We start from the raw sequence: 15007 nt of genomic DNA on the forward strand, positions 1-15007 counted from the left end.
ATATCAAGCAGATTCGTAACGAACGGTGGTCAAACCAGCACAGGTTACAATGTTACAGTGGCGTCCGATCAGTAGAAATGCATATAAAGCAGAATATACCCTCGCATGTTACCGTTTGTGACTATAGGGCTCATGTTACTTACAGTGGCCAAACTCCCACATGCCATATATGTAATGAGAGTGGTCACCTGCGTCATGACTGTCCCAGGCGAATGTTTGTGCTAAAAAATTCGCTACAGAAGCGTAAAAGTCTTACGTTGGCTGATGTAGTTTCGGATAACCCTATCGTAGAGGGTGAGGTCCCTAGTTCTGCCGTACCTTCGGAAGAGCTAAAAGAATTTCGCCCTGAAGAGTTTCCAGCTCTGGTTAGGAGAGACAATGGTGCTAAGCCACCCACGAAGGTCGATGCCACGACTAATAAGAGGCGTTGAACTTGTGACAGCCGTGACTCTGATGATAAAACCTTCAGTGCGCACGAGACCGCGGAATCGGTCGTACGGGGGATCGCTTCGGATACTAAAGTTATAACCGGTGCAGCGATTTTGGACGATTCTTCTACCGCAATTTCAAGCGTCGATACTTCCGTCGACGCCGTTCAGTTACCACAGGCTCATGTCTCAGAACTTCCGCAACAGCACACTCAGGAAGGTCAACAAGTAGATGTGGCTCACGTATCTACTGGAAGTACTCACATCGCGGCTCGCCGTGATGGTATACAAACAATGTCTCCGGTAGCGGACGGTACACAACACGTGGCAACTGCTCCGACCCTAGCCTCAGAACAACATGAATGTCAGCAACTCCGCGACGGTATACAATCACAGCAGCCTGGGACTGTCAGTGACAACAAACAACTTCGGGCAGCGAGTGTTGCCAAACAAGCTGATAGTGAAAGTGGTGGCTCAGCTGATCGCTCGCCAGCGGTTTCGGCGCATGCGCTCCCGGCGCAAGATGTGTCGGGAGAGACGATTGACATCACCCAAGACCCTCCCACACCTCCGACTGCAGCGGTGCTGCAGAGTGTCCGTCACAGGATCCGAGTACCACCCAATGTTAATGCTGTCCGGAAAAAGAGTAAAAACAAAGATGCAAGAGATCAACTCAGTGACGTTCCAGACAGGAATTCCGCGGCCGCTACTCACATGGAATGGCATGGAGATGTGGGCAATTAACGGCAGTTGATCCCTCCTTCTCTCAGACGTCCTGTTATTATGTCACAGGCCTATACGATCACGACCCTCAATATTAATAAAATCAGATCAGAAGTGAAACTGCATGCATTAAAACAATATCTATATGAGCCCGGTACTGATATACCACTTTTGCAGGAGGTGTCGATGCCACAATTTACTCTTCCTGGGTTTGTCGGCATTGCAAATTTTTCCCTGGAAACGACCGTGGGCACCGCAGTCTTAATTAGAGAAGGGATTCCAGTTACTCAGATCGACAAATTGGAATCGGGTAGAAGGATCGGGATCACCGTTTTCGGCGTCACCATCATCAACTTGTACGCACCTTCTGGTAATACCTATAGAGCGGAACGAGCTACTTTTTTTCTTTCGGAAAAATCCCCGACACATTATCATTGGTGGTGATTTTAATTGTGTCTTATCCAGGAAAGATCAGTCCCCAACTTTTAATTATTCGTCTGAATTAAAGCGCCTCGTGACCGACCTCAAACTTAAAGATGCGTGGGAAATTAGGTACCCGACATTGGTACGCTTCACTCACATCGTCGCAAATTCCTGTAGCAGAATCGACCGGATTTATGTTTCCGATGTTATCGAGAATGATTTATTAAAAGTAGAGACGATCCCCTCCAGTTTCTCCTATCACAGTGGTGTCATCGCGTGCTTGAAATTACTTCCCCAACCCACGCGATGGTATAAAGATCAATGGAACCTGAATGTGTCTTTGTTATCGGATGTTGAGCTGGAGGAGGGGGTGCGTCGTGCTTGGGAGCAGTGCTTGCGCGCTACTCACAAGTTTCGCAGCACTATAGAGTGGTGGACTCCGCAGGCAAAGCCGAAACTGCGAAAAGTTATCATGTCATTCGGAATTGAAAGGGCGGCGGAAATCAAAAAGACGATGGAATTTTATTACACAATCTTACGGGACCTGTACGATCGTGCAGACGCGACGGCCACCAGAATTGACGACATTCGGAAAATAAAGGCAAAATTAATCTGTCTGAAGAGGAGCCAACTGGACGGCCTTAAGATAAAATCTAAAGTGACGTCGGTCAGAGATGATGAAGCAGCGGCTCTGTACCACCTCGTCAAACATACAAGGAACAGGAGGCGGACTTTTATTGGCGCCCTGAAACTCGAGGATGGAACAACGGTTGACACACAACGAGAGATTGTCACAGCACTGCACGACTATTTTGTCAACACCTACGCATCAGTGACTCTACACGATGACTGCTATGATGGACTGTTTAGTGCCATTTCATCTACCGTAACTAGGGAAGACAATGACTCTATCTCGTTGGCCTTCAGTAATAAAGATGTTTTGGGGGTTGTCTGCAGTTCGCCGATTGGGAAATCGCCGGACCCTGATGGTTTACCAATTGAATTTTACAAGCAATATTGGCACATCATCGGGGACAAAATCGAGGGGTTCCACAAGGGATCCCTCTGTCTATGTTGCTTTTTGTACTTTTCCTTGAACCTCTGTTACAACAGTTGGAGACGAAACTCACTGGGATTACAATTTCTGGGGTAAAAAGTGTAATCGGAGCTTATGCCGACGATGTGGGTGTGGTGATTCGCGATGTCGATGATGTCACGGTATTAGAGGCTGAACTTCGGAAATACTGTCTGGTGTCAGGGGTGCAGTTAAATGAACACAAAAGCAAATTTCTGAACCTCTGTGGCCTCCAGCATTTGCGTGTTGATTATGCTAAACAAGTCAGAGAACACAAGGCTCTGGGGATCATGTTGACGGCGTCCTCTCTACAGATGATAGCGGCTAACTGGCGAGATGTAGCACGTAAAATAAATGGAGCCCTAATTGATAATTACCATCGCAGCCTCAACCAATTTGATCGCATTCAACTTATCAATGCCTGTATCTTATCAAAAGCCTACTACATGGCGCAGCTTCTGCCGCTCCCTGCTGTCATTGCTAGAAATATTATGTCGACGATAACAAATTTTATTTAGCGCGTGGAAATTTTTCGTGTATCTGCCAAAACTGCTACACTCCACCCCCTGAACGGAGGGATGGGCTTAGTCGACATCAAGAAAAAGGCAGCGGCTCTCTATGTCACAAGGACGGTCTCTATCCTTACCAACTGCCCTTCGGGCATTACGGCGCAATTATTCTATGCTGTCAGGCCGCAAAGTCTTGACCACCCGCTGAACATTCAGACCATCAGTTACAAGCTCAAATACATCCGCGACTATTTCCTTGCATGCAGCTACATCAGTCAAGAGCTTAAATTCTCGACATTTAGCAGCTACAGCAATATTGGCATACTGGCGACAACATGAAGGACCAAATCCAATTGTTACGAAGTGCAGTGGCATCAACTGGGATATAGTGTGGCGTAATGTCAGTTCCAGGATCCTTACTTCAGCCGCTCGAACTGCATGGTACAAAGCAATCAATGAAGTGATTAGTACAAGTGAGAGGCTACATAAAATCGGACTCAGTGATACAACTCTGTGCCATAGCCGTCAACTGGTGGATACCGTTATGCACCGTTATACCTGCGGAGAACGTGCACGAAATTGGGGTTGGCTGAGAGAAAAACTAGCCATTATTACGAGGACCACAACCACCAACATACCTTCAACTATGTTGTCTCGACCCGACGTGCGATTTTATCCGCCGTCGAAAAATAATGTAGTTATATGGTTGCTGGGCACTTATTCCAGCTATGTTTTTAATAAACTTGGTGGTGACGATCACTTAGAATTCAAGCTGTTTATGGACATCGAATTCGCAAAAACCTGCGGATATCCTAATCATGGCAACATATTCGGCAATATGCTTAAATTAACATTTAATAGAATGGGTATAGGGTGAGACATGTGAGTGTAAGTGGGTGAGCCCGGGCCGCAGGACACCAGTGGTGCCGCGAAGAGGCCCCACTGCTTCTGTCACGCGTCCTGGTTCCCACCCCCGCCACTCGCATACTCCAGTACTCCGGAAATGAGGACAATTCTCCTGTTAGCAACGGAGCTATTTTTTTTCTATACTTCTCCAGAAGCAATCAGAGACAAGCAAAGAAGAGTGTTTTAGTTGTTGATAAAAAAAAAAGCTCAGTTGGGAGAGCGTTAGGCTGAAGATCTAAAGGTCCCTAGTTCGAACCCGGGTATCGGCATGCGATCTTTTTGAAGCTGACGCCTATGGAATTGCTCTGCCTTTGTGACAGTGCAATTACCGCTGAGGATGTGAATTACTCCGCCCTGTAGCTGTTCTGATTGTCTAGTGCTTACAACAAGAGGGACATAGTACACACAGCCTGCAAAAAAATAAAAATAAAAAAAATAAAAGTGGCGGAGCGCTGGTCTAGTAAACCAGGGGTCGTGAGTTCGATCCTCACAGGAGGCAGACGAATTTTGGAAATCAGTTGTGCGTCGTGGCCGTATAGCAAACAGTATCTGGGACGACGAACAATTAGCGACAGGCGTTTTATTAAGAATTACTCTCAGATGTGATTAAGGCGAATAGCGCAGATAAAGAATTTGCCAAAGCGGTACAGCATAATGTGGGACGAGGCAGTCTGAATTATATTTTATAGATGTATTTTTCACATATCTCAGAGCCACTGGCGGTCGTCGTCGTCGGCGGCGGCGGCGCCGCCGCTTCTACAGAAGTATCAAATGACCATCGTAGCAAATGCGGCGAGGGACGCCCCGCCTTCGATTCCGAATGCACAAAATGTGTGGTCTTGTTTCCCAGTCTATATTTGGTCAGTCTCGTAAGAGGTTGAATGTAACGAATGGGTGGGAAACAGCAAGGGGCAGCGGCTGTGTAGAACGAAAACACAATTCCTCAGGGGTGTGAGCGTTTCGAGATGAGTCGTATGTAAGTTATACTTGGTCGTCAGTGACCGTGTGGCCTAATGGATAAGGCGTCGGACTTCGGATCCGAAGATTGGAGGTTCGAATCCTGCCACGGTCGTTTTTTCCAGTTCTGAAAAAGAAATATACTGTTTTAGTGTAGCAATTGTGCAGTACGAAAACGTCTGAATGTTGCTGTTGTCCATTTCCTGCTTGGATATGTTCTTCAGCTTGAAACACACACAACAATACCGGTGTTAACTAGCAAAATGGTCGGCAGAGTGCCGTCGCCGCGAGTTTTGACTGGCACTTGCACATCTAAGACAACGTCGGAAAGTAACTCGTTCGGCTTATGAGTCACATCAAGTATGTGTGTTAATATTGACGCCACCAGCTCTGCAGGTTTTCATGCTATTCGTTTACCTCTCAGAAATGATTATGAAATAAAAGTGAAGTACGTGACGAGTGTGACGTTAGGAAAACATTAGGCAGCATGGAGAGATTCTGTATGGGACCACCCTACCCAAACGAGTACTGTGTGACGTGCTACCCGGCACATATTCACCTAGGCAGATAGTTCCACCGCGGCCGCGGCCATGAGCAGACGTGCGGTAGTGGTCGCTTCGCCTGAGCTTGGCGTCGCCCGCAGCTGTTGGTACTGTAAGTAGTACTTCAAGAAAGTGATGGAAGATGAGTTGAGACGTTACACGCTACGATTTGGATTTCCGTATGGATATGCTTGACCTCAGGTTCACGAACTCGTTGACTGGTTTTACGATCGTTTAGGACTGCGAGATGAAGAAGTTCTTGGCTTTTCATATGATTTTCTTGCGAACGCTGTGTATGTAAAATTTGTTAGTGACGATCCTTGCGTTCGTATTATGACCCTCATTGAGGGCACAGCGGATTTTGTAAATTCTAAAGGCGAAATATGCAAAGTGTCTGTTAGTCATGCTGGCCTAGGGCTACGAACCGTCCGGATATTTAATTTGCCTTTCGAAGTTAGCTTCGATAGAATTCGGCAAGCTTTGTCTCGCTACAGTAATGTCCTGCAAATTCATGCCGGGCAGTGGAGGGGTTACAGACATTTCAATTTAGATAATGGCTTTAGGAATGCGAAAATTGATTTGACGAAGCACATCCCGTCCAACATTTTGGTGCAGGGTTTTCGAGCGGTGGTGATGTACGAAGGACAACCGAGAACTTGTGTAATTTGTGGTTCTACCGACCATTTAAAATCTGCTTGTCCCCGTGTCCGGGCGGGTCGACGAAGAATGCAACATTGTCTTACGCCTCTCGATGGGCAAGATGACAATCGGTTGTCTTACGCCCAGACTCTGATGGAGTCGCCTGTGACACACCCGACGCTCCACCAACCGGCTGCGGTGACCCCAGACGCCGGCGCAGTTATTGTCAACAACTCTGCGACAACCCCCCAATGTCCCGTTCGTAGTGATGTCACCGATGCCGACAGCCACGCTGCACACCTGCAGGTTCTACATCTACATCTACATCCGTACTCCGCAAGCCACCTGACGGTGTGTGGCGGAGGGTACCCTGAGTACCTCTATCGGTTCTCCCTTCTATTCCAGTCTCGTATTGTACGTGGAAAGAAGGATTGTCGGTATGCTTCTGTGTGGGCTCTAATCTCTCTGATTTTACCCTCATGGTCTCTTCGCGAGATATACGTAGGAGGGAGCAATATACTGCTTGACTCTTCGGTGAAGGTATGTTCTCGAAACTTCAACAAAAGCCCGTACCGAGCTACTGAGCGTCTCTCCTGCAGAGTCTTCCACTGGAGTTTATCTATCATCTCCGTAACGCTTTCGCAATTACTAAATGATCCTGTAACGAAGCGCGCTGCTCTCCGTTGGATCTTCTCTATCTCTTCTATCAACCCTACCTGGTGCGGATCCCACACTGCTGAGCAGTATTCAAGCATTGGGCGAACAAGCGTACTGTAACCTACTTCCTTTGTTGTCGGATTGCATTTCCTTAGGATTCTTCCAATGAATCTCAGTCTGGCATCTGCTTTACCGACGATCAACTTTATATGATCATTCCATTTTAAATCACTCCTAATGCGTACTCCCAGATAATTTATGCAATTAACTGCTTCCAGTTGCTGACCTGCTATTTTGTAGCTAAATGATAAGGGACCTATCTTTCTATGTATTCGCATCACATTACACTTCGCTACATTGAGATTCAATTGCCATTCCGTGCACCATGCGTCAATTCGCTGCAGATCCTCCTGCATTTCAGTACAATTTTCCATTGTTGCAACCTCTCGATACACCACAGCATCATCTGCAAAAAGCCTCAGTGAACTTCCGATGTCATCCACCAGGTCATTTATGTATATTGTGAATAGCAACGGTCCTATGACACTCCCCTGCGGCACACCTGAAATCACTCTTACTTCGGAAGACTTCTCTCCATTGAGAATGACGTGCTGCGTTCTGTTATCTAGGAACTCCTCAATCCAATCACACAATTGATCTGATAGTCCGTATGCTCTTACTTTGTTCATTAAACGACTATGGGGAACTGTGTCAAACGCCTTGCGGAAGTCAAGAAACACGGCATCTACCTGTGAACCCGTGTCTAAGGCCCTTTGAGTCTCGTGAACGAATAGCGCGACTGTCGGCCGTCGTGCCGACCATGCAGGACCGACTCCCGTCATTACTCCAACCATGTTCGCTGAGCTGAAACAGTTGTCGGATGGTGGCGACAGGTCGCGCGTTTCTTGCACCCCTGACGTTGCGCCCCCCACACCCCTCCCTCCCGGCAGTGACCAATCTGAGGAAGGCTCTACGCACAGCCTCTTGACGGATACCAAAACCGTTTCTGACGCCGACGCACCTCCCCAAAGAACGGGGAAATCTAAGCGGGCGGCACGGAAGCAGAGTGAGGAGGAGATACGCACTCTGGAAAAGAAACTGCAGCGCACCATAAAGCAGATCCGAAAAGACGGCAGTGACCGCGGCAGCACAGATGAAATGGGTTCCGTCGCCCGCCACGTGGGGGAGGCCGATATGGACATGCATGTCGACCGTCCGAGTCCTGAGCTGATGGATACTGGCCATCAGCATACGCCATCCGAAAAGTCTTGGGCCGACGACAGTGAATAAAACGGACCCTTCCTATCCCCACCATGCAAGATTACACACTTGTCACAGTTAATTTAAATCGGATCGCATCCGATGTCAAACTTAAATGTTTGACCGACTCTCTACATGCAGCAGATATCGATATAGTTTTCTTCCAAGAAGTTGTGTCACCCAAGGTTAGAGAAATACCTGGGTATGATGCCATATTAAATCTAGGCACTGAGACGGGAACTGCGATTTTATTCAAAGCTGGCATGGCTTACCAACCTACTGCGATCTTAGAAACGGGACGCGGCATTGCCGCCCAATTACAGGATTTGCTTCTCCTGAACGTGTACTCCCCGACAGGGTCCGCTGGCGGACGGGACAGAAGTGATTTTTTTAGGGCTGAAGTTGTGCCATTATTGACAAACGTTCGTCTGAAGATCATCCTGGGTGGGGATTTTAACTGCGTTTTGCGCAAAGCAGATCAACGTCCGAATTTTAATTTTTGTCCCGACCTACTAATGTTAACAGATGGACTGCATTTAAAAGATAGTTGGTGTCACCTTCGACCACACACGATGGGATATACCTATGTGAGCGCTGCTTCTTCCAGCCGTCTGGATAGGTTTTATGTTTCTCAAGACCTTTTAAATACCATTCGTGATTGTGAACTATGGCCGCTCAGTTTTAGTGACCACTCCGCATACCACGTAACGTTACGGCATTTGCGACAGAAGACATTTTTGGGACGCGGCACGTGGCAGCTGAATGTCTCTCTGCTAGAAGAAGGCGTTGCCTCGTTGCCACGTGGCAGCAGTGCCTCCAGAGGCAAGCTCGGTATAGGGAGCGCATTCTTTGGTGGACGGATTTTGTTAAGCCGCGGATTCAGAAATGTCTCTGCAAGTTTGCCAGGACCAGGGCTTATTGGAGGAAACAGTCTCTAGAATTTTATTTCCTCGGTTTACGCCAGCTGTACAGCGATCCCTCCGCATTGTCCGACAACCTGATCCGCATCAAGCGTATCAAAGCAAAACTTACAACTTTAGTTCGTGAAGCACTTGTTGGTAATCGGGTACGATCGCGCTCTTCTGATGACGTTTCCCACGAGTCCACATCGTTATTCCATATCATACGGGAAAAGAAACGTGGTAAACAAAAACTTATTGCTCATCTTACGGATGCTGGGGGGCATCTGTACAATGAGCAGGGTGCTATCAAGGCGTATGTCTTCAATTATTTTCGAGAACATTATTCCGAGTCAGATACCGATCTATCGGCGGGGGATGATTTTTAACCGACATCGCCTCCACAGTGGATCAGGATGATAACGCTGATCTCTTGGCCAATGTCACCAACTCTGAAGTTAAGTCCATTATTGCGTGCGCTGCCAAGAACAAAGCTGCCGGCTTAGACGGCTTACCGGTCGAATTTTATTCACAGTATTGGGATGTGATCGGTGACGAATTGACCCGAATGTACAATGAATTGTTCTCGCATGCTGCCTTCCCCCCGCAGTTCACGCAAGGAATGGTTGTCCTGGTTCCTAAAACATCAAATCCGACTATGTTAAATGATTTTCGGCCCATTACGTTGTTTAACTCCGATTTCAAGATCTTGACTAGGATTATAAGCAACAGGCTTAAAGTGCTTCTTGGCAAAGTACTTGGCCCTTATCAGACGAGTGCAGTCAGTGGTCGATCTATGTTAAATGCCCTGTGTGAATATCGTGACCTGGCTTATTTAACTTGGATTACCAACACTGATTTGGCGTTACTGTTTCTCGACTTCGATAAGGCGTTTGACAGAATTAATCACTGATTTTTATTGCGCACAATGAGTAAAATGGGATTCAGTCAGCGTTTTCGACAGCTTATTAAGAAATGTATCTGCGGAACGTCTTCACGCGTGAAGGTTAACGGCCAGTTAACCGCCCCTGTGCCTATACGACAATCAGTACGACAAGGGTGCCCCCTTTCCATGACTTTATTCTCGATTGCTATAGAGCCACTTCTTAAAAAGTTTTACATAACTTTACATGGGTTGCAAACGTTAAACAACAAAACGGTCTACCACGCCTATGCCGCCGATATCAGTGTGATTATTACCACCACCGAAGAGCTGGGGTCAGTTCGTCGGATTGTCCATCAGTACTCTGTCGCTTGTGGCGCCAGACTTAATGAGCGAAAGTCCAAAATCATGCCGTTGGGTCGTAATCCAAACTCCATCGATATTTCTTGGTTGGAGAAGACCGAACATCTGTGGCATTTAGGACTGGTTATATCACCACATCCCCAGGCAATGCTCAACGCGAATTGGGAACGCAAGCTTACCATCTTACGTGCGGTGATCAAAGAACATAACATGCGGTCTTTAGACCGGATGCAGAGGGCACAGTTTATTAATAGTTACGTTTTCAGTAAGCTCTATCATACTGCCGCTGTTTTACCAATCCCAACAGCCATTGCGAAAAAATTTTTAGCACTTGCTTGCTGGTATGTCTGGGGAGGGAACATCTTTAAAGTTTCCTTTAAAGCTACCTCGTTACTTCGTTCCCGAGGTGGCTTAGGCGTCAAAGACGTTGAATCCCAATGTGTTGCTACTTTTTTAACTCGTACTTCCCGCATACTACACAGTAACCAAAATAGCCTTACGGAACAGCTTTTCAAGACCTTACGTCCAAAGGAGTTGTCTGCGCCAACGTATGTGGGACACATTCATCCTGAGCTCAGCTATGTCTGGCGATATTACGTGGAGCTCAGCTATGTTCAGGATAACCCGCATCCGTTCCACACGGCGGAGATCTATCGTGCTCTTACTAAACGGCAGCTGAATAACCCAATTGAGAAGAAACATTTAGGCATAAACTATAGAAATATATGGAAGAACATTAGTTATCCGTTCCTTCGTTCCAGAGTTCGATCTGTTTGGCATGACGCTGTCAATAAGGTGATTCCCACTGGAGAGAAATTGCACAAAATCAAGCTGCGGCCCACCCCGTTTTGTGCCAAGTGTAACCTAGTGGAAACCCTGCCGCATCTCTTCCACTGCAGGGATCAAACACAGATATGGCAGTGGACACGAAAGAAACTCGCTGCCATTAATAGGACGTCGGATACTTCCATTCAACTTCAAGACGCGCTCCGACCGGACTGGCAGCTTTATCCTCAATCTAAGAATAATAGTTATGTCTGGCTCATGGGCCAGTTCGTCTATTACATGCTCGTCCATACAACGGCAACGCTACACGATTATCAGATGTACCTCATCGAAGAGTACTATGCGATTAGGAAATTGCGACAGTATAAAGACCAGTTCCAATATTTTCTCACTATTGCTTTAAGTGATGGAAGAATTTAAGTTTCTAAATCCATTGGGCGGAGTTTTTCTTTTTTTTCACTACTTTGTTATTATTGTTATTGTTTCCATGGATTGGTCTGCTCCGCACCGTCAGATGTGGGTGATTTGCATCATGGATCAATAGACGGTACAGAGTACATCGTGCACTCGGCCTCGAACATTTAATTGTATTTTGGTGTTCCTTTTCGTTTTGCAATGAAAGCACTTTACTTTTGGTTCCGCAGTGCGACACCCAGAAGAGGATACTCATTTGTTTACTTTCATTTCGCATTATCTTTCATCAAAGCTGCACAAAGATTTAGTAAGAACCAGAAGTTTTCTGCAGCTTCTATTATTCCTATCAAGAGGACTTATAATACGGGAAATGGTTGTTTGGCATGTCCCTGCTCTATGGTGCCCCCACGTTACCAGCGCGCATCTTCAAACGCATAGCATGCTCAAGGTTTTGAGAAGCAGGAATCCACAATCAACCATCTGGCAACAGAATTCACCATACTAATAAACGACATGGAAACTGGGAAAATTATTTGTACGCGAAGACCAACTTAGAGTATCTGCTGTGCTGGATTTCATAGTGTGCTGCGTGATCCTAAGACCAGACATGGATTTATTTTAACATTCTGTTTATATGTATAAAAACACTGGCGCACATGATGCCACTTTGAAAATTAATACAAAAATGAATAATACACAAATAGCCATAACATAAAATCACAAAACCATGCGAATGAGTGCGGGGTATGGCGGTGACATCGTGGCCAGGCCTAAGGATGCGACGCCTGCCCGCCTTGCCGCCGACTGCCTAGCGCTGAGATGCATAAAAAAAGAAAATAAACTATTAAAAAATTTTAAAAAAAATTTAAAAGGCAGCCCGGCTAGCTCAGTCGCTTGAGCATGATACTCTTAATCTCAGGGTCGTGGGTTCGAGCCCCACGCTGGGCGGAACGGAATTTTGTTCCGCTGCAGATGTAAATCACCGTTTTTCTGATTAACGTGATGTAATGGAAATAGCAACTTTAAACTTTGCCTAGGTCTCCGTCAGTCGCAAGGAAACTGTATTTGAAGGTGAAGGTGATTTTGTAGACTTGTGTGAAAGACATGTTCTGAAATGAAAGTGTTGTTGTTTGGAGAGCACATCGGTTACGCGTCACATGTGTAGCCAAGCAGTAATGGGTCGCCAAAGCTGCAAATATTAGTCGGTGATATGAAGTGTTATCAGCTGAAGACTGATGATCCAGACGACCGTAAGAACGAAGTACGCAAAAGAAAAGCTACGCCGCGCCTATTTAGCTCAGTGGCAGAGTACTGGTCTAGTAAACCAGGGGTCGTGAGTTCGATCCTCACAGGAGGCCGACGAATTTTCGAAATCAGTTGCGCGTCGTGACCGTATAGCAAACAGTATGTGGGATGACGAACAATTAGCGACAGGCGTTTTATTAAGAATTACTTTCAGATGTGATTAAGGCGAATAGCGCAGATAAAGCAAAGCGGTACAGCATAAGGTGGGACGAGGCAGTCTGAATTATATCTTATAGATGTATATTTCACATATCTCAGAGCCTCTTGCGGCCGTCGTCGCCGCCGCTTCTGCAGAAGTAGCAAATGGCCATCGTAGCAAATGCGGCGAGAGACGCCCCGCCTTCGATTCCGAATGCACTAAGAGTGTGGTCTTGTTTCCCAGTTTATATTTGGTCGTTCTCGTAAGAGGTTGAAAGTAACGAATGGGTGGGAAAGAGCAAGGGGCAGCGGCTGTGTAGAACGAAAACACAATTCCTCAGGGGTGTGAGCGTTTCGAGATGAGTCGTATATAAGTTATACTAAGTCGTCAGTGACCGTGTGGCCTAATGGATAAGGCGTCGGACTTCGGATCCGAAAATTGCACTTTCGAATCCTGTCACGGTTGTGTTTTTCCAGTTCTTAAAAAGAAACATACTGTTTTAGTGTAGCAATTGTGCTGTACAAAAACCGTCTGAATGTTGCTGTTGACCATTTCCTGCTTGGAGATGCTCTTGAGCTTGAAACACACACAACAAGACCGATGTTAACTAGCGAAATGGTCTTGCCAGCACGGAGCTCAGCGTGTTCGGTCAGTGTTAGCTGCCTCTGTAATAAAAAAACAACTGAGTTAAGGGATCAACGACGAACTGAAACGGACGTCTTACGACGTCCGCCACTAGCAGATGAAACGAACAATATGAGATTTTTGCCGGCACGTTAGCTCAGAGTGTTCGGTCAGAGGGTTACGTACCGTGAACAATTGATCGATCATCAATGAACTTCATCGGATGTCTTACAACGCCCGCCCCGAGCAGATACAACAAAGAAAAGCGCACAAAATGAGATTAAAAAAAAAAAAAGGATAAGGTGTCGGACTTCGGATCCGAAGACTGCAGGTTTGAATTCTGTCACGGTCGTGTTTTTCCAGTTCTGAAAAAGAAACATACCGTTTTAATGTAGCAATTGAGCAGTACGAAACCGTCTGAATGTTGCTGTTGACCATTTCCTGCTTGGAGATGTTCTTCAGCTTGAAACACACACAACAAGACCGGTGTTAACTAGCGAAATGGTCGGCAGAGTGCCGTCGCCGCGAGTTTTGACTGGCACTTTTACATCTAAGACAACGTCGGAAAGTAACTCGTTCGGCTTATGAGTCACATCCAGTATGTGTGTTAATTTTGACGCCACTAGCTCTGCAGGTTTTCATGCAATTCCTTTACCTCTCAGAAGTGATTATGAAATAAAAGTGAAGTACGTGACGAGTGTGACGTTAGGAACACATTAGGCACCATGGAGAGATTCTGTATTGGACCACCCAACCCAAACGAGTACTGTGTGACGTGGTACCCGGCATGTGTTCACAGAGGCAGCCCGGCTAGCTCAGTCGCTAGAGCATGAGACTTTTAATCTCAGGGGCGTGGGTTCGAGCCCCACGCTGGGCGGAACGGAATTTTGTTCCGCTGCAGATGTAAATTACCATTTTTCTGATTAACGTGATTTAATGGAAATTGCAACTTTAAACTTTGCCTAGGCCTCCGTCAGTCGCAAGGAAACTGTATTTGAAGGTGAAGGTGATTTTGTAGACATGTTTGAAAGACATGTTCTGAAATGCAAGTGGTGTTGGTCGGAGATCACAGCGGTTACGTGTCAGATGTGTAGCCAAGCAGTAATGGGTATCCATAGCTGCAAATATTAGTCGGTAATATGAAGTGTTGTCAGCTGAAGACTGATTATCCAGACGACCGTAAGGACGAAGTACGCAAAAGTACCGCTAGGCCGCGCATCTTTAGCTCAGTGGATTAATTTTCCCTTTTCCTTTCACTTCTTTGTCGTTTTTCTGTTACCACAAGGCAATGGAGCCGCGATAATTTTCAGTTATAATCTCCTTCATATACATGATTGTATATTAAAAAAAAGTGGCAGAGCACTGGTGTGGTAAACCAGGGGTCGTGAGTTCAACCCTCAGAGGAAGGGAAAAAAAAGATAAAAAGAAAAAAAGTGGCTAGGATACCTGGCTCTCACCCAGGAGGCCCGGGTTCG

The 15007-nt window shown here is 46.4% G+C and overlaps 4 non-coding genes across 4 annotated transcripts; all 4 read left to right on the top strand.

Moving 5' to 3' along the window:
- Positions 1-5063: 5063 nt before the first annotated feature.
- On the top strand, positions 5064-5136 carry Trnar-ucg (transfer RNA arginine (anticodon UCG)). The gene has a single exon. It is a non-coding gene; the product is annotated as a tRNA-Arg (tRNA).
- A 7203-nt stretch (positions 5137-12339) lies between these two features.
- Trnak-cuu (transfer RNA lysine (anticodon CUU)) lies at positions 12340-12412 on the top strand. The gene has a single exon. It is a non-coding gene; the product is annotated as a tRNA-Lys (tRNA).
- Positions 12413-12750: 338 nt separating this feature from the next.
- Trnat-agu (transfer RNA threonine (anticodon AGU)) lies at positions 12751-12822 on the top strand. Its single transcript has one exon. It is a non-coding gene; the product is annotated as a tRNA-Thr (tRNA).
- A 1514-nt stretch (positions 12823-14336) lies between these two features.
- On the top strand, positions 14337-14409 carry Trnak-uuu (transfer RNA lysine (anticodon UUU)). The gene has a single exon. It is a non-coding gene; the product is annotated as a tRNA-Lys (tRNA).
- The last annotated feature ends 598 nt before the right edge of the window (positions 14410-15007 follow it).

Source organism: Schistocerca gregaria, unplaced genomic scaffold, assembly GCF_023897955.1.
Source record: "Schistocerca gregaria isolate iqSchGreg1 unplaced genomic scaffold, iqSchGreg1.2 ptg001784l, whole genome shotgun sequence".
Lineage (NCBI taxonomy): Eukaryota > Metazoa > Arthropoda > Insecta > Orthoptera > Acrididae > Schistocerca > Schistocerca gregaria.